Source organism: Suncus etruscus, chromosome 4 (genome assembly GCF_024139225.1).
Source record: "Suncus etruscus isolate mSunEtr1 chromosome 4, mSunEtr1.pri.cur, whole genome shotgun sequence".
In the NCBI taxonomy this organism is placed as follows: Eukaryota; Metazoa; Chordata; class Mammalia; order Eulipotyphla; family Soricidae; genus Suncus; species Suncus etruscus.
Genome location: NC_064851.1, coordinates 76,667,557 through 76,686,786, shown reverse-complemented (window position 1 = coordinate 76,686,786; position 19,230 = coordinate 76,667,557). Strand labels below are relative to the sequence as shown.

Sequence of the window (19,230 nt, the reverse complement as noted above, 5' to 3'; positions counted from 1 at the left end):
AATCACTCCTGGCTTGGGGGACCATCTGGAATGCTGGGGATCGAACCAAGGTCCGTCCTGGGTCAGCTGCATGCAAGGCAACGTCTTACTGCTGAGCCACAGCTCCAGCCCCTAATCTCAGTTCTTTGTTTTGTCTTTCTGTGCATGAAATTAAACTGCTTCAGACTCTTTCTTGACATATAATATATTTTTTGTGGTTTTTAGGTCATACCTGGCAGTGCTTAGGGGTTATTCCTGGCTCCATGCTCAGAAATTGCTCCTGGCAGGCTCGGGGGACCATATGGGATGCCAGGATTCGAACTGATGACCTTCTGCATGAAAGGCAAACGCCTTACCTCCATGCTATCTTTCCGGCCCCTTTTCAATCTTAGTGTGTGTGTGTGTGTGTGTCTTGACATACAATTAAACTCAACTAGACTATTGACAATATTTACAAATCATGAATAAAGCAATCTTAGACAACAAAATATTAGAATCCCAGATATAAATATAATATCCCAGAGAAAATAAATTTGACTTAAGAAAATAGCATGACACATTTGCTCAGAATGACAAAAATCAAAAATAGAATATTGAAAGCAGCAAGATTAAAAAAAAACTTACAAACAAAGGAAAGCCTATAAGATTTACAGCAGATCTATCAAATGAGGCTATGAAACCAGAAGAGATTGGAAGTAAGTAGTACAAAAATTCATGAATGTTTCACCAAGAATCCAGTTATATTATTATTCAGATTTGAAGGACCAACCTAGTTTGGATCTCTGGCATCCCATTTGGTCCCTCGAGCCTGCCAGGAGTGATTTCTGAGTGCAAAGCCAGGAGTAACCCCTGAGTGCCACGGGGTATGCCTAAAAACAACAAAACAACAACAACAAATCTACTTCAATCAGGCTTGGGAGACCATATGGGATGAGAGGAATTGATGTCTGGATCTGCCTGTGTGCAAGGCAAATGTCCTATCCACTCTGGCCCTTTTGAAACTAGTTTTCCAGAGCATTAAAAACCATTTTCTGTGTGGGGGATAACTGAGAGGAGAGTGAGTGCCACACCCAGAGATGGTCAGGACTTACTCTGAGTTCTGCACTAAGGGATCACTCCTTGTGGTACTCAGGAAAATCATGGTGCTGGAAATTAAATCCAGGTTGGCCACCTGCAACAAAAACGCTCTTCTTGATTACTTACTATTTTTCTGGCCCTAAAGAACTTCCTCCAAAGGACAGGGTTAGTTTTCCAGAACTAGGCACTGAGTATTGGTATTCATTCATGATGCTAATGATTGCCCTCTACTAGATTGAGAAAGGTATGTTTACTCCTACCTTACTAAGGGATTTATACATTTCTTTATTATTTTTTTTTGGGGGGGCCACACCTGGTGACACTCAGGGGTTACTATTGGCTATGCACTCAGAAATCTCTCCTGGCTTGGGGGATCATATGAGACCCCAGGAGATAGAACTGAGGTCCATTCTAGGTTAGTGTGTGCAAGGCAAACATACTACCTCTGCACCACCGCTTCGGCCCCGAATTTATACATTTCTAATAACTTACATTAAATGCACTATATCTGATGTTATTTTTACATCCATAAAGATTTTTATTACAATATTTTACTTATAAATGTAGGCATTTAAATATGTAATATTTTCTAATATAAAACCAGTATACCCTTTTTGTTGTTGTTTTTGTTTGTTTGTTTTTTATATTTTTGGCCACACCAAAAGGAGGGATTACTCCTGACTTGGGGCTCAGAAATCGCTCCTGGCAGGCTCTGGGGACCATATGGGCTGCCAGGGATAGAACCCGGATTTGTCCCGGGTTTGTCCCGGGTTGACAGCTTGCAAGGCAAATGCTCTACTGCTGTGCTATCACATCTGCCCTCCAAGATACCCTTTGCTATATAAAATACACTTTCATAGGTCTATTCAGAATTTTCCATTAGTTTTCTTCAGTCCTAAATTTTACAAATGTAGAATTTACTTATTTCTTTTTTTTTTTTTTTTTTTTTTTTGGTTTTTGGGCCACACCCGGTGACGCTCAGGGGTTACTCCTGGCTATGTGCTCAGAAGTCGCTCCTGGCTTGGGGGACCATATGGGACGCCGGGGGATCGAACCATGGTCCGTCCTAGGCTAGCGCAGGTAAGGCAGGCACCTTACCTTTAGCGCCACCGCCCGGCCCTGAATTTACTTATTTCATGTAAACTCTAAAAACGTGTTAGTACAGATTTATTCATATATATATTTATCCTCTTTCTTTCCTTCCTTCTTTCCTTCCTTCCTTCCTTCCTTCCTTCCTTCCTTCCTTCCTTCCTTCCTTCCTTCCTTCTTTTTTTTTTTTTTTTTTTTTGGTTTTTGGGCCACACCCAGTGGTGCTCAGGGGTTACTCCTGACTGTCTGCTCAGAAACAGCTCCTGGCAGGCACGGGGGACCATATGGGACACCGGGATTCGAACCAACCATCTTAGGTCCTGGATCGGCTCTTGCAAGGCAAAACCGCTGTGCTATCTCTCCGGGCCCCTCTTCAATGTTCTAATGATGTTTCTTTCAAGTTGTTCAGTTAAACTATTTGCTACAGCTCATGAACAGGCATAAACTGATGGTTTGGCATTTCTCCTAAAAAAATGAACAACTAGGTTCTCTGTTTACAATTATGTCCACTGGGAATATTTCCCTTCATTACTGCCTTTCTGGGGAAGCCCAGAATAGCATTATAGCACTGTGGATATCTACTCTGAGGTGGCATCTGACAATATATAGAAACTCCTGGGGCAGGAGCAATAGCACAGTGGGTAGGACGTGGCCGACCCGGGTTCAATCCTTGGCATTCCATATGGTACCCAGAGTCAGGAGTGATTTCTGAGTGTAGAGCCAGAAATAACCCCTGAGTGCCGCTGGGTGTGGCCCAAAAATAAACACACACACACACACACACACACACACACACACACACACACACACACACACACACACACACAAAACTGCTGAACACCAAATCCAAGTTTCCTCTTTTTTAGTTAATAGATTATAGGAAAGTATCAGTGAAAACAAAAGTGCAGGCTGGGAGATAGAAATAAGCCCAATGGTATTCGGGCTCCTTCCTTACAGAATTAACTTGTATCTTTGAGACCTGCTAAGTCAGGCCTCTTGAGTATCTCTTTTACTTGCAAATGAATACCATTTTGGCTATACACACCCGACTTTATGGTTTGTTGGGCTAGACGGCACTCAGTTAATGATGGACAACCCATGTTACTTGGCAGCTTATGGCTAAGCATTTAGTCTTTATAAAGTCCAGGAAAAGGACTGTTTCTCCAGGAATAATTGCTGTCTTCAACTTGTGGCAGGGTTTTGCTTAGAAATCTTAAAAGGAACCATTAAATCAACCCTCAGTCTATTATACATTTATAAAAAAAGCAACTCCAAATGTGGGGTATATATTAATATAATGAATACTTCTTGAGAAAGAAATAGAATTACTTTCCAGCTATTCTTTGAAAACAGTTATAAATTAATGTGGGCTTTTTGTTTTTGGGTCCCACCCAAAACTACTCCTGGCTCTGTGCTCAGAAAACCCTCCTGGCAGGCTGGGGGGGGCATTGGGATGCTGGAAATCGAACCCAGGTCCATCCCAGGTCAGCCGTATGCAAGGCAAAAGCCCTACTGCTGTGTTATCTCTCCGGCTCCCTGGAGTTACATTTTAAATATAGTTAAATACCAATCATATAACATATATACTATATAGGAACATAATATATAAATCATGGAACATATGGCTAACTATATAACAACATATAATATATGGTTAAGCCATTGTATGAGTGTGCCTCTTAAACTGTTTTATTCTTAATAGATAAAAGGCAAATAATTTAGAGATCAACAGATAGTTTAATATGCCATATAAGTTAATGAGAAAAAACTATTTATAATGGAACCTTCTAAACACACCCAAGCTTACCACTGTTCTTAAAATAGAGCTCAAATATTTAGGTGGCTGAAAAGTATGTGTTTTTTCAGTTCTCATAGACCTCATTTGGGGTTGGCTTGGTTATTTTTGAATTCCTTCCTTAGTATAAAGTATATATATATATATTTTCTAATTCGGTAAGATGGCACTTTTCAAACAACGAAATCACCATTTCTATTTATTTCTCAGTTTCTCTTAAAATTGCACTTACATTTTAAATTTGAATACCTTTTTTTCAGTTTGGACAGATAATACAGTAAAGAAGGTGGTTGCCTTGCACTTGGCTGACCTGGATGATCCCTGAAACAGAACTAGTAGTAAACCCTGAACAAAGCTGGGTGCAGCTCAAAAACCAAAACCCAAACCCAAAACCATCTGTATTTTATTTTATTTTATTTTATTTCATTTTTGTTTTTTAGGCAACATACAATGGTAGTTGGTTGCTATTCCTAGCTTGGTGCTTGATTTATGGAAGTTATTCATAGAAGTGCTTGGGGAATGGTGTATTGCTAGAGATTGATTTCAGGCTTCCTGTAAGCAAAGCATGTATTTCAGCCTTTTGAATCTATGCATTTTAAAGAAATTTTAGGAATTTTCACAAAGATTGTCTCTGTGAATTCCAAAGATTTGAAGTGGCTTGACTGTCATGCCTCTTAGCAACTGGCAGATGCTAGTCAGTAGAAAGCAGCTATGTTATATGTTGAACTTCCTCTCCAGAGAGGTGCTGCTTTCCCCGTCAGAGCATCACCTGCCAAGTCTTGCTTGAAACACACTTGAGAGATACCTTGCTTTCTCTGCTCATTGCTAATCATCCATAAATTTGGATATTTTTGTTTGTTTGTTTGTTTTTGTTTTGTTTTTGGTTTTTGGGTCACACCCGGCAGCGCTCAGGGGTTACTCCTGGCTCTATATTCAGAAATCGCTCCTGGCAGGCTCGGGGGACCATATGGGATGCCGGGATTCGAAACGCCGTCCTTCTGCATGCAAGGCAAATGCCTTACCTCCTGGCCATCTCTCTGGCCCCAAATTTGGATACTTTTAAGTCAGAATGGCTCAGGCACCAACTCTGCCCCATGCAGAGTCGTACCCTGAATCACATCAGATTTCCATCAGATATTAGATCTCGATCTGTTAGAACTCTCTAATATCTCTGTTTCTTCATTCCAGGGCTCTTATCTAATATGTTCTCTTTTCTAAAATATGTATGTATGTATGTATGTATGTATGTATGTATGTATGTATGTATGTATATATATATATATATTTGTAGGGGAGAGCGTGAACACAGTCCCCCACTATTATAAATTACGCAGTTGAGTTTTCCACATTTGGGGAAATCTCAGGGGTCAGCACACTGGGAGTGCAATGGGTGAGCCTCACCCTGGAGAAACCACCTTCCTGATCATGTAATCACCTCTGCCAGGTAAGTATTTCTCTAAGTTATTCTGTAAGATATGGTTCATTTACTCCTCACTTACCAAACCTGACAAGCTCTCTTTTAAACTTTTTGATTGTGGGGAGCCAGACCCAGCAATGCAGGAACCCATGGAGTACTGGATATCAAGTTGTGGCCCTGCAGGCTTATTCCTTTGAGCCATTTCCCTGCCCCTAACTACTTTTTGTCTAAAGAAGATAAAATAGGGGCCCGGAGAGATAGCACAGCAGAGTTTGCCTTGCAAGCAGACGATCCAGGACCAAAGGTGGTTGGTTCGAATCCCGGTGTCCCATATGGTCCCCCGTGCCTTCCAGGAGCTATTTCTGAGCAGACAGCCAGGAGTAAACCCTGAGAACCGCCGGGTGTGGCCCAAAAAACAAAAAACAAACAAACAAAAAGAAGATAAAATAGAAACCACCACTCACACTTAATAAGAATGTATACAATCTGGTCCCAGCCCAAGTTTCTAGTTTGAATTCTAGTCACACTAGATTGCTCCTCATTTCTCTAAATCTTCATTCGACTTTCATGCATGCTTTGTAGACATTCACTCATCCAACTCAGAGTGATAGTGAAAGGATAGGAGGCTAGTCATGTTGCTTCAGTTGGATAATCAGATCAGCTAGGACTAGAGGATAGATCTTACACAATTATGTAAATTCTCCAGGGCCTAGAATTCTTGGCTGCAAAGGTTCCGGATAATTTAGTTCCTATCTCTTAACGTTGTTGAGAGAATTAAATGAAGTGAAACACGAAGTTTTAAGACAGAATCTGACATCTGGTACATATTGAACAAACATGGGCTAGTGTTTTCTTTTTTTTTTCCTCTCCCTCCCTCCCTCCCTCCCTCCTTCCCTCCCTCCCTTCTTTCCTTCCTTTCTCTTCCTTCCTTCCTTCTCTTTCTTTCTTTTTTTTAATTTAAAATATATTTTTATTTTGGACTTTTAAAATGATACATAAAATTAAACCAAAATACTCAACCAGATAATAATATAAAACTAATTATTCTATTTTCCATTAACATCATTTTGAAGTAGCAATACTTAATTTAATTACAATTACTTTAAGCCAATTTAAGTTTTTTCAGCTGATCATGTGATTGTTCAGAGACCTAGGAAATAGCTCAGTGGACATAATTTACATGTAGAAGCTCTAGTTTTCATCCTAAGCACTATATGATACCCCAAGAATTAACAGAGAAACACAAAACTCTTAGCTGGGTACGGTCAAAAGACCAAAATAGTCTTGACTTTCTAGAAAGAATTGAAGAAGTTGGGGGCCAAGTAGTCTCAGGTGCATCGAGACAGTTAAAAATGGACAGAACTGGGCCTGAGATATATCACAGATGTAGGGCATTTGCCTTGCACAAGGCCAACCCAGGACAGATAGTGATTCAATTCCCAGAATCACATAGAGTACCCAAGCCTTCCAGGGGCGATTTCTGAGCACAGAGCCAGGAATAGCCCCTGAGGGCCACCTGGTGTGAACCAGGAAAAAAAAAAAAAAAAAAGACAGAACTAAATATCCAAGCCAGAAGCAACAACAATGGAATCAAGAGACCCAAACTTTGGGCTGGAGTGGTAGTGCAAGTGGTAGGGTGTTTGCCTTGCATGCACTAGCTAACCTAGGATGGACTGTGATTCAATCCCCCAGCATTCCAGGTTAGCCACATGCAAGGCCAACGCCCTACCACTGTGCTATCTCTCCAGTCCCTATTATTTCTGAAAGGGCTTTATACATTTAAACTTTACATATTTTTTGTCACACATGGCGAAGCGCAGGGGTTATCCTGGCTCTGTGCTCAGAAGTCACTCCTGGAAAGATGGGGGTGGGGGTGGGGAATCAAACTGGACTCCATCCTGGTTGGCCTTTTGCAAGGCAAATGCCCTACTGCTGTGCTATCTCTCTGGTCCCACTTTCCCACTTTTTTCTTTTTCTTTCTTTCTCTCTTTCTCTCTTTCTCTCTTTCTCTCTCTCTCTCTCTCTCTCTTTCTTTCTTTCTTTCTTTCTTTCTTTCTTTCTTTCTTTCTTTCTTTCTTTCTTTCTTTCTTTCTTCTTCTTTTTTCTTTCTTTCTTTCTTTTCTTTCTTTCTTTCTTTCTTTCTTTCTTTCTTTCTTTCTTTCTTTTCTTTCTTTCTTTTCTTCTCCTTTCTTTTCTTTCTTTTTCTTTCTCTTTCTTTCTTTCTTTCTTTCTTTTTTCTTTCTTTCTTTCTTTCTTTCTTCTTTCTCTTTCTTCTTCTTCTTTCTTTCTTTTTCTTTCTTTCTTTCTTTTTCTTTCTTTTCTTTCTTTCTTTCTTTCTTTCTTCTTTCTTTCTTTCTTTCTTTCTTCCTTTCTCTTTTTTTCTTCTTTCTCTTTCTTTCTTTCTTTCTTTCTTTCTTTCTTTCTTTCTTTCTTTCTTTCTTTCTTTCTTTCTTTCTTTCTTTCTTTCTTTCTTTCTTTCTTTCTTTCTTTCTTTCTTTCTTCTTTCTTTCTTTCTTTCTCTTTCCTTCTTTCCTTCATTTCTTTCTCTCTCTCTTTTCTTTCTTTCTTTTTCTTTCTTTATTATCTTTCTTTCTTTCTCTTTCTCCTTTCTTTTTCTTTCTTTCTTTCTTTTTCTTTCGTTCTTTCTTTCTTTCTTTCTTTCTTTTCTTCTTTCTTCTTTTCTTTCTTTCTTTCTTTCTTTTCTTTCTTTTCTTTCTTTCTTTCTTTCTTCTTTCTTTCTTCTTTCTTCTTTCTTTCTTTCTTTCTTCTTCTCTTTTTCTTTTTTTTCTTTCTCTTTTTTTCTCTTTCTTTCTTCTTTCTTTCTTTTTCTTTCTTTCTTTCCTTTTCTTTCTTTCTTTCTTTCTTCTTTTCTTTCCTTCTTCATTTTTCTTTTTTTTTCTTTCGTTCTTGCTCTTTCATCTTTGAAAAGTTGGAGTCTACTCCGTGCTGAGCTTACAGGAATAAATGAGAATTTATGGTTATTACTTGAGAACATCCTGACATTCAGCATATTCACATATTTTGTTCTTTGGTTGTTGTTTTGCACCCTACTGTATTTTCTGAAGACTTGAAAAAGGCTTTTTTTGTTTTGTTTTTGGACCACACCCAGTGATGCTAAGGGGTTACTCCTGGCTATGTGCTCAGAAATCACTCCTGACTTGGGGGACCATATGGGATGCTGGGGGATCAAACTGTGGTTCATCCTAGGTTAGCCATGTGCAAGGCAACTGCCCTACTTCTGTGCCACTGCTCCAGCCCCCCAAAAGGCATATTTTAATAACCTATTAGTGTAATCTAAATTGTAGCTGCTGTTCATCTTAAATGATATTGTGACAATGTTGGACTGTTTCATGGGTGGGTCTTGAGAAATATCACCAGTGACACAACTGTGTGGAGACTGTGGTGTGAGTGCAATCAGGAAACAATTTCCCCATGTCACCTCATGATGAACATTATGCTTATCAGTATGCATTTAGTTTTTTATTTTCTTATTACTTGATTTACTTGTTCTCTGTCATATTTCAGTGGTGAATAATTTTTAGTCAGTTTATAAAATATTTCAGTGATGAATAATTTTTAGTCAGTTTATAAAAATAGGTACTATATGCCAGGTTATACATAGTTAAGGAATTTTAGGTAGAGAAAGAGTATTTGTTTTTATTTGTTTATTATTTATTAAATCACAGAGAATTTTATATTGTTTTAGTCCTGAATAGTTACTCTAGCCAATGTAAGGAAGGAGAAATGATAAGAAACAGAAGATAAATTAGTTGTGTACATTTTAAATGCTTGATTAACTGAAAGTGTTTAGAACTGAAGAAAGGTTCTTGTAGCTTTTGATTTTGGGGGGAAATCACAACTGCAGAGCTCAGGGATTATTCCTAGTTTTGTGTTCAGAGATCACTTCTGGTATAGTTAGGATAACCATATATGATACTGGGGATTAAACGGAGGTCATCAGTATGCAAGGAAAGTGTTCTAAGTGCTGTACCATCTCTCCAATAAATTCTGTTTTTGTTTTTTGGTCCATACCTGGCAATGCTCAGGGCTTACTCCTGACTCTACACTCAGGAATTACTCCTGGCTGTGCTTTGGGGACCATATGGGGATGCTGGGATCAAACTGGGGTCACCCTACTACTGTACTATCTATCTAGCTCCTTCAGTCTGTTCTTCTGTTTTTTTTTTTTCACTTAAAACCATACGTTTATTAATAGTTTAGAATCAGTGGACAACAAAAGACAATCCAAAACAACAGGAAATTTTAATGAAAGAGGCTTCCTGGTTCATGCTCAATATGATCAATGTCATTTGAACTATTTCTACAAGTATACATGAAGATTTTATGAATATGTCTTATAATTTTTTATCAAAAGTGACAAATCATAATTTAGCAAAAACAATTTTCCAGCTATATTAGCTACAGTGCTAACCAAACATGAATCCTTCTAATAGAAAGTCAGAAAAAACTGAGTTTCAGGAATAGATGAATAATGTCCTCCATAAATGTTAGTTTTGATATGGATTGATTAAAATAGTAAAGATGGGGCTGGAGCGGTAGTGCAGCAGTAGGGCGTTAGCCTTGCACACTGCTGACCAGGACGAACCTCAGTTTCATCCCTGGTGTCTCATATGTCCCCCAAGCTAGAAGCTATTTCTGAGTACATAGCCAGGAGTAACCCTCAGCATCACCAGGTATGGCCCCAAAACCAAATAAAATAAAATAGTAAAGATGAACACTGCTCAATTAACACTCAAAGCATTTCTTCTTTCTGCTCTCAGGGATCATTCCTGGTAGGGAATGGGGTACCATATGGGTGCCAGGGATTGAATCAGGGCCAGCTGCATGCCTTGCCACTTGTGCACTGTACTATTGTTCTCCCCTCCCCCAACTCAAAACATTTCTATGTGGTCAAAGCCCTGAGCATCGGGGCGGAGAGTTAGCACAGTGGTAGGGCGTTGCCTTGCAAGCAGCCAACCCAGGATCAAAGGGGGTTGGAATCCTGGCATCCCATATGGTCCTCCAAGCCTGCCAGGAGTGATTTCTGAGCAGATAGCCAGGCGTAACCCCTGAACACCACCAGGTGTGGCCCCAAAACCAAACCAAACCAAACAAAATACCCTGAGCACCATCACCATCACCATCTTTTTTACAGATAAGGAACCTGGGACAGAAAGAAATTTGGTAATTTTCTCAAGTTCACCCCACAGTAGAATAAAACTCATGTCTTGTGACTATTTGCTCATTGCATTATCATCGCCTTTCTTATGGTTTGGTGTTGGATTTACCAGAGCCCTCCCTATTCTCCATCTCAGGCATGGTCTAGTTCATCCTAGTAAAAATCTGAGGTCTCAGGAAAATTCTTTAGCATTTCTGGATTTCCTCCACTGAACTATCTACTTCTTAGGAGCAGAAGGCTTCTGTATTGTAGTTTACTGAACTTCTTTTACCCCCTTTCACTGTGTGTGGATTCTTTTCTGTGTCAGCATTTGCTTCAGACCCACATCTCTCCAATGTTCTGGTTTTGAGGCCAGGATCACTGAGTATGGCCTTGTCATTTACTGTTTAAAAAAAAGTCTTCATTTTTACATTTAAACGTCCAGTAAAATGTCACAAAAAATAAAGCAAAGCAGACGGCTCAGAACTGTGTAAGTAGCATGGCATGTTCATACTGAGGCATACCAACAAATTGTGCAAATTGGTGATGCAGGGAGCATGACTGTAGTTTTGTTTTTCAAAATGGATGTGAAGAAACTGAGCATGGACGTGTGGGATAGAATGAAGAATGAAAAAGAGTATTAAGTCCACTGTATCCAATGTTCTTATTTCTTCATTCTTCCCCTTCCCCTTTCTTCATTCAGTAGAATACTGTTACGACAACCCATTTAACTTTTGAAAATACAGAGAAATTTAACTGAAGACAAAAAATGCCAAACTAGTTAAAGATAACTTTTGGCCAGAGACAGAATAGGGTTTAAGACATTCACCTTGCATGTGGCTGGCCTTGGTTTGATTACTTGAATCATACATGGTCTATTGAATACCACCAAAATTGTATTTTCTACTGTTAAATTCTGCTTCTCCACCCCTCATTCCTGCCATAGGTGTCCAGGTCCTGGGAAATCCTCAATAAACTTCCTGTTTATTGGGTGGGGAGCATAGTGGTAGCACAGTGGTAGTTATTTCTCTAATTGCACTCACCACTCTTTGTGGTGAGCTTCATATCATGAGAAGTTCCTGCTAGCCCTCATCTCTATTGCCTCTGGGCATTATTATATAATGTCTTTTATTTTTCTTAAAACCCACAGATGAGTGAGACTATTCTCTGTCTATCTCTCTCCCTTTGACTTATTTCACTTAGCATAATAGTTTCCATGTCCATCCAGCTATAGGAAAATTTCATAACTTCATCTCTCCTGATGGCTGCATAATATTACATTGCGTATTTGTTTGTTTCTTTTTTTGTTGTTGTTTTTGGTTTTTGGGTCACAACCGGCAGTGCTCAGGGGTTACTCCTGGCTCTATGCTCATAAATCACCCATGGCAGGCACAGGGAACCATATGGGATGCCAGGATTCGATCCATCGTCCTTCTGCATGAAAGGTAAACACCTTACCTCCATGCTATCTCTTCTGCTCCTCCATTGTGCATTTGTACCACAGTTTCTTTAGCCATTCATCTGTTTAAGGGCATCTTGATTGTTTCCAGATTTGAGAGTTATTGTAAATAGAGCTGCAATGAATATAGGTGTGCAGAAGACATTTTTATGTTGTGTTTTTGTGTTCCTAGGGTATATCCCTCAGAGTGGGATAGCTGGATTATATGGGAGCTCAATGTCCAATTATTTGATAAAACTCCATAGTGTTTTTTTATAAAGGCTGGATTAGATGGCATTTGCAATGTTTTTAAAATATCAGGATGGATGGTTGCTAATTTTCAAGTGGTGGGGCAATTTGGAGAGCTAAAAGAAAGTTGCAGAAAGTTAAAGAAAGAACTTAAAGAGAATTTAATAAATTGCAGCCTAAATTTGAAGAGAGTGAGGAGAAAAGTAGTATGGTATGATGAAGGTAGAGTCTTTTGTAATAGACCAGAAAGGAGTTTGCAAGCTATTGTATTGGGGGAGGGCATAGAGATTACACATATAATTGAGTAATTGGAGGGCAATTTAAAGAAGGAACTAAGCTTAAGCTACCATCCTCCAGGAACTCTTAGTGATGGTGGAAGATACAGGTACAGATGTGTATGAGTGGCACATAGGTATTTATGTGTATGTGTGAGGTAATGATGGAGCATCTTTTCCCTGGGAATATGCAACCAACTCAAGGACAACTGGTTGAAAGGAGAGAGAGAGAGAGAAGTAGCACCTCATTGTTTTGTGTTTGTTTGTTTGTTTTTTTTACCTACTCCCACCCTACATGTCTCTTCCTGGCACTTCCCATTGGCTACATTCTCTAGGTAAGAGAGAACCATGGTAAGTCTGATCACGTTATTAGGGTAACCTTTGAGACCTTTCATTCAGGCCACTCAGCCCAAGATCTGCAGTGTCTAGACACAAATTTGACTTATTCAAGAGCAATGGTGTTAATATTGAAGAATGCCCCTATTTGTAAATTGGAGTCCTGGCTTCCAAAAGAAGAGGGCTGTAGGACCCTTATCCAGATAGTAAAGTGGGTAAGGTGCTTGCCTTGCATCCAGCTGACCCAGGTTCTATTTCCAACATCCTAAATCGTCTTCCAAATACTGCCAGGAATAATTCCTGAGTACAGTCAGGAGTAACCCCTGAGCATCACCAGGTGTGGCCCCAAAACAAATAGAACAAATAAACCCCCCAAAATACAAAATCAAATTAGTGGGCTGTGTTTGAAGAGAGGTAATTAAGGTAAAATGACTTCTAGGGTTGGGACCTAGTCCTGTTGTACTTTTACTAACATTCTTCTAAGAAGAATGTAAAATGCAGATAGCCTGCAGCAAAATCATGTGAAGACCTGGCAGGATAGTGACAGGTAGCTTATCTGCAAAACAAGGGGGAGGGTTGTAGTAAGAAATCAAATCTGGGGGGCTTATGGAAGCACACTAAGGCTGAGTATGCCTGTTTTGCTGAGGAGCACCAGTCTTGCAGGACAGCAAAGATGAGTCTGGGACCATAAGAGATTTCCATCTGTAAGGAGCCAGGTACTGGTGAGTGCCTTAAAAACAAGGGCTTGTAACTCGCAACGCATACCCCACTAAAAGTGCCATGCCCAGGAATTGGCAAGTGTGTGGTTGCACAGCCACCCCTAGTGAGCATCAGAACCCCACAACCCTAAGGTGCCCCAGAAGAGCCTCAACTACCTCCCCACCCTATCAACAGCCTCTGGCAGTGTACCTCAACCAAAGGGAGCCGTGAACAGGAGCCCCAAAACTTGGTAGGCGAGTTTCAAAGAGCAGCTCTACTAAACATTTGGAAACACCATGGCAGGGGTGTGCTGGGAGTCCCTCCCTCTCCCTGTTATGGCAACAATATTGAAAACAAGGATGATGAAGGTGAGTGCTAGGAGAAGAACTAAAAAAGAACTAGAATATACACATTTGTAGGATCCATGGAAAGGTCAAAATCTTGGAGATTTGTGAGGAATGTGTTGCCAATCTCTTAATCTATAGCAATGAATAGTTTGTCTTTTATTGGATGACCTCCCCTCACACCTCAGGGTGTGTCAGTTGTGTGTTTGGGACTGAGAACAGTTTCCACAGTAGATGACAGGGAAAGAAGGGTCCTAGGCCAGAAATAATTTATTCCATTTCAACAAGGTTTATATAGGACAAGAGGAGCTGGGACCCATACTTGCAGGTTAGTAGGACAAAACAGAAGCATAGCCTGGAGAAGTGGCTCCAGGGAGAAGATAAGCATAAACATTAGAATTTAGAAATGCCTCGGGAATTTGTGTTGATAGATATGTGTTGATAGATAATCTCTTCTTTACCTGAGCTCTCTGTGAGGAAGGAGGGACTGCCTGGAGGTAAGCCTGATTAGTAACCAGTGATGATGGGTGATGGTCCCTCTTTGTGCTGTCCTTCCCCATCTCTGGAGTGGGATTTCACCTCAAGGAGAATCTTCAGAATAGATGCTTTTCCTCTGCCAGTTGATTTGTTTTTCTTTCTTTCTTTTCTTTTGTTTCTTTTTGGGCCACACTTAGGGCCGTTCAGGGGTTACTCCTGGCTCTGCACTCAGAAATCTCTCCTGACAGCTTGGGGGACCATAAAGGATGCTAGGGATTGAACCTGGGTCTGCTTGAGTTGGCAGTATGCAAGGCAAATGCCCTACTGTTGTACTATCACCCTGTCTCCTTCAAATGTTTTTCTAAGGGAACTCTTCTGTAGATTATTTATGGACAGTAGGACAAAAAATGGTTGGGAATTTACTATATTAGATCTTTATGGATGAATTTTGTCATTAAAGTTTTTGACATTACACTGTGCCATTAATATTAAGGTTATACTTTCAAGTGCTAAGTTAGTATCTGTAGAGATTATTTACCTTCTATTTGTATTCTGTTATACAATTACTTCACCGCTGATGGATCTACCTTTCTGCTTCTAGATTCTTAGGGCAATGCTGCTGCAAATAGCAAGCACTCAGTATGTGTCTACTTTTCAGGCTTCATATCTATTTCTGGAGGTAGTCCTGGGCCATTAGGGAATCATGTCCAGTGCTGATTTCCAGTTATACTAGGCACCAAATGCTGATTATTGAGCCAACTGATTGATCAGCACTGCCTTTTTGAAGCCTCCACACTGAGATTTTCGAGCTCTCTTACGAAAGACTTACTAGAAGTGGTACTTGAATTCTAAATATATGCTAGATTGCGATAGAATGGCTTTGTGCTCAAGGCTCATTCCTGATGGTATTTGGGAGGACTATTTGCAGTGCAGACACTGAACCAGGGTTGCTGCATATGACAAATACCATAACATCTCTCTGGCTCCTCCTTATTGATTTTAATTGCTTTATTATATTTTAAGTATTACATAAATATTCACACATAAATATGTAAATATTTAAAATTATACCTTAAATTGTACAATGTGGCTCTTTTTTCCTTTTTTTAAAAATTGAAATATCTTGAGACAGTTATAAAGTTTTTTGATAGAGGAGTTTCAGTCATACAATTTTCCAACATTCATCCCTTCCCCACCCACCAAAGTGTCCAGTTTACCTCCCAGCCTCCCCTCACATACCCACTATCAACCCCAGCTTCTGTGGCAGACACTTTCCTCTTTTTTTTTTTTTCCATTTTTAGGCACTGTGATTTGTAGTACTCTTACTGAAAGTCTATCATGCATATCACTTTATCTTGATTCAGCACCTAGTTCTTGTTCAGAGTGATCACTTGCCAATTATCATGTCTTATTGACTTACTTCTCTGTCCCAATTGCACTACCTTCCTCTTTGTGCAAGCTTCACACACACAGACCAATCCTTTCTTTTATCTTTGCATATTATATTTTTACTATGTTGAGTTTTTTTAGGGGAGGAGGGGGGTTGATCCTTAAACACAGAATAAGATATAATTTCTGAGTATGGCCAGGTGTGAATCATCACAAAAATCAATAAAAAATAAAAAACATAAATACACTTTGGTTTGAATGAGAACTACAGTGCACTAAAGGAATTTTTTGAAAGGATTTGAGGTAGCTCTGAGAACTCAAGAGAAGCTGGACGGCCTCGATTGGGAGATAAAAACAGGCACACTAGCTATGGTTGTAGTCAACTTCACATCCCTCAACTGCCATTTCTTAGTTCCTTTGGTTTAAGGTATTTGAAACACTGACCAGACATTCAGACTTTGTAATATTCAGCAATCACTACTTGGGTTTGCTTAGACTTCCTTTGGATGAAGGAGGGAGGGTGGATCTGAGTAGCAGTGCCAACAAACCTAAACACAGTACGTTATGGGAACCAGAGAAAAGAGATTTGTCCCGGAAACTAAGGCCTGGATGTTAGTGGGGAGTGATCCTACACAGCAGTGGTAACAAAGATGGCAACTGATGAGAGTGCAAAGAATTTTCTTCCTTGTTTGTTCACGCTGTAAGGCTATTTTGTGTGTGTGTGTGTGTGTGTGTGTGTGTGTGTGTGTGTGTATGTTTTAAACATAACATGAATATTTTAATCGAAGTTTATTTCCACGTGTTTTTTTTTAATAATCCCAATGTTTATTTTCAAAGTTAATTTTTACAAATACCACAAAACAAAACCAGCTTGTGAGATTCAGGGCAGGATTTTGCTGCAGAAAAAAGATAAACTGAACAGATTCCGTCTATCATATAGTTATATCCACAGTTGAGATTTTGCCATATTTTGCATTCAGGACAATGTACTCAGAAAAATATGCATAAAGGAAGTAGGCATATGAGTTTTTTTTAAAAATAAAATATCGATTTAAAAATGACAGTTACAAAGAGAAGCTTCAAAGAAGCTCCCTGTTTTGTTTTGTTTGTTTGTTTGTTTTGGGCCATACCTGGTGACATTCAAGGGTTACTCCTGGCTATGCCTCAGAAATCGCTCCTGGCTAAGGGGACCATATGGGATCAAACTAGGTTCATCCTATTTCCACGTGTTTGATGCACATTATTTCTATTATAAACAGCATTTTGGGATTATTTTTTGGCCAACTTATTGCCAACTCATAAGCAATCTTTACTTTAATTTCAACTTTATGGAGGCTTAATTTAAAAGCTTTTTAAGTATTCTGTGTTAATATGACTGCTGAATTAAACATTTACATATTTAATACTTTTGCATATCAGCCTACCATATTTTTCAGGTATACTATGATGCTTTCTGAAAAAACTGTTTTGCACTTATATCCAATATTTTCACTTCTTTTCTCATTTATAATGTTTTGATTTAGGCTTATTTGACATTAAATATCTTATCTGTTAATTATATTTAGGTAAATAATTTAAATATATTTTATATATTTAATTATAATTCCATCCCCCCAGATTTTTTTTTTCTTTTTCTTTTTTTTTTTTTTTTTGGATTTTGGGTCACACCTGGCAGGGATTACTCCTGAACTGTGCTTAGAAATTGCTCCTTTATGGGGCCCGGCGCGGTGGCGCTGGAGGTAAGGTGCCTGCCTTGCCTGCGCTAGCCTAGGACGGACCGCGGTTCGATCCCCCGGTGTCCCATATGGTCTCCCAAGAAGCCAGGAGCAACTTCTGAGCGCATAGCCAGGAGTAACCCCTGAGCGTCACAGGGTGTGGCCCAAAAACCAAAAAAAAAAAAAAAAAAAAAAAAAAAAGAAATTGCTCCTTTGGGGCTGGAGAGATAGCATGGAGGTAGGGCGTTTGCCTTTCATGCAGAAGGACGGTGGTTTGAATCCCAGCATCCCATATGGTCCACTTAGCCTGCCAGGAGCAATTTCTTTTTTTTTTTTTTTTTTTTTTTTGTGGTTTTTGGGTCACACCCGGCAGTGCTCAGGGGTTACTCCTGGCTCCATGCTCAGAAATTGCTCCTGGCAGGCACGGGGGACCATATGGGACGCTGGGATTCGAACCGATGACCTCTTGCATGAAAGGCAAACGCCTTACCTCCATGCTATCTCTCCAGCCCCAAGGAGCAATTTCTGAACATAGAGCCAGGAGTAACTCCTGAGCACTGCTGGGTGTGACCCAAAAACCAAAAAAAAAAAAAAAAAAAAAAAGAAAAAAAAAAAGAATGTGCTCCTAGCAGGCACGGGGACCACATGAGATGCTGGGATTTGAACCACAGATCGTCTGGGATTGGGTGCATGCAAGGCAAATGCCCTACTACTGTGCTATCTCTCCGCCCCCTCCCCCAACCCCATTTTTTTCTTATTGAACACAATTATCTGAAAATTTGCCTTAGACGATTCATATAAAAGTAATTGTATTCCATGATATTATGTGATTCTAATTTTTGAAAGATTTTTTTTTTTTAACAAAGGCTAAGGACCAAACACGGAGTGAAGATTGATTTGGGATAAGAAATTGACAGGCTAACAATTTTGGTCAGCAACCAGGCTTCTAAGAATACAAAGATAGGGTCCAAAGTGATAGCACAGTGGGTAGGGCTTTTTCCTTGCACTCAGCCCCCCTGGCTTTGATCCCTGACATCCCCTGAGCACAGCCAGAAGTGACCCCTATCCCAGAGTCAGGAGTAACCCCCAAGTACCTCCTCCCAAAAAATACAAAGATAGGGGTCTGCTGGTAGAACAGTGGGTAGGGTGCTTGCCTTGCACGTGACGCAAGTTTGATTCCTGGCATCCTATCTGGTCCCCAAAGCCAGTAGAATAGAGATAGGAATAACCCTGAGTTATTATAATAACCACTGGACATGAATCAAAACAAAACAATTACTGAATGTCTATATGGAACTTAAAGCAAATTGTATAAATCGTTGATTGTACAAACTGTTTATCTGTTTTTGTTTGTTTGTTTTGGGGCCACACCTGGCAGCACTCAGGAGTGACTCCTGGCTCTGCATTCAGAAATTGCTCAGGGACCATATAAGATAACGGTGATCAAACCAGGGCCACATGCAAGGCAAATGCCCTACCTCTGTGCTATCACTCCAGCCCAACAGTTTATATGTTAATAATAATATTATCAATCATTGTGTATATTAGATGAGAAATGGTTGCCTAGAAATGCTACAGCCTGTATCCAACCTGTGAAAGCTCTGTGAACTGGCTCAAACTATTTGTGGCAATAGCCAGTTAGAGTCCGCATGAGAACTAAAACTGAGTTGCCTCCCTTATACTTCTTGGGTGCTACCTATTTCTTAGTTAGATTTCTGTAACAAAGGAATCTGGAGAGAGCCTTTTATGTTAAAACTTTCCAGACAATCTTGATCAAAGCTGTCCTTTCAAGA

At 39.7% G+C, this 19,230-nt stretch overlaps 1 non-coding gene across 1 annotated transcript; it reads right to left on the bottom strand.

Annotated features, from left to right (window-relative positions):
- Nucleotides 1–5,228: 5,228 nt before the first annotated feature.
- Nucleotides 5,229–5,392, bottom strand: LOC126007809 (U1 spliceosomal RNA). The gene has a single exon (XR_007495291.1). It is a non-coding gene; the product is annotated as a U1 spliceosomal RNA (small nuclear RNA).
- Nucleotides 5,393–19,230: the final 13,838 nt, after the last annotated feature.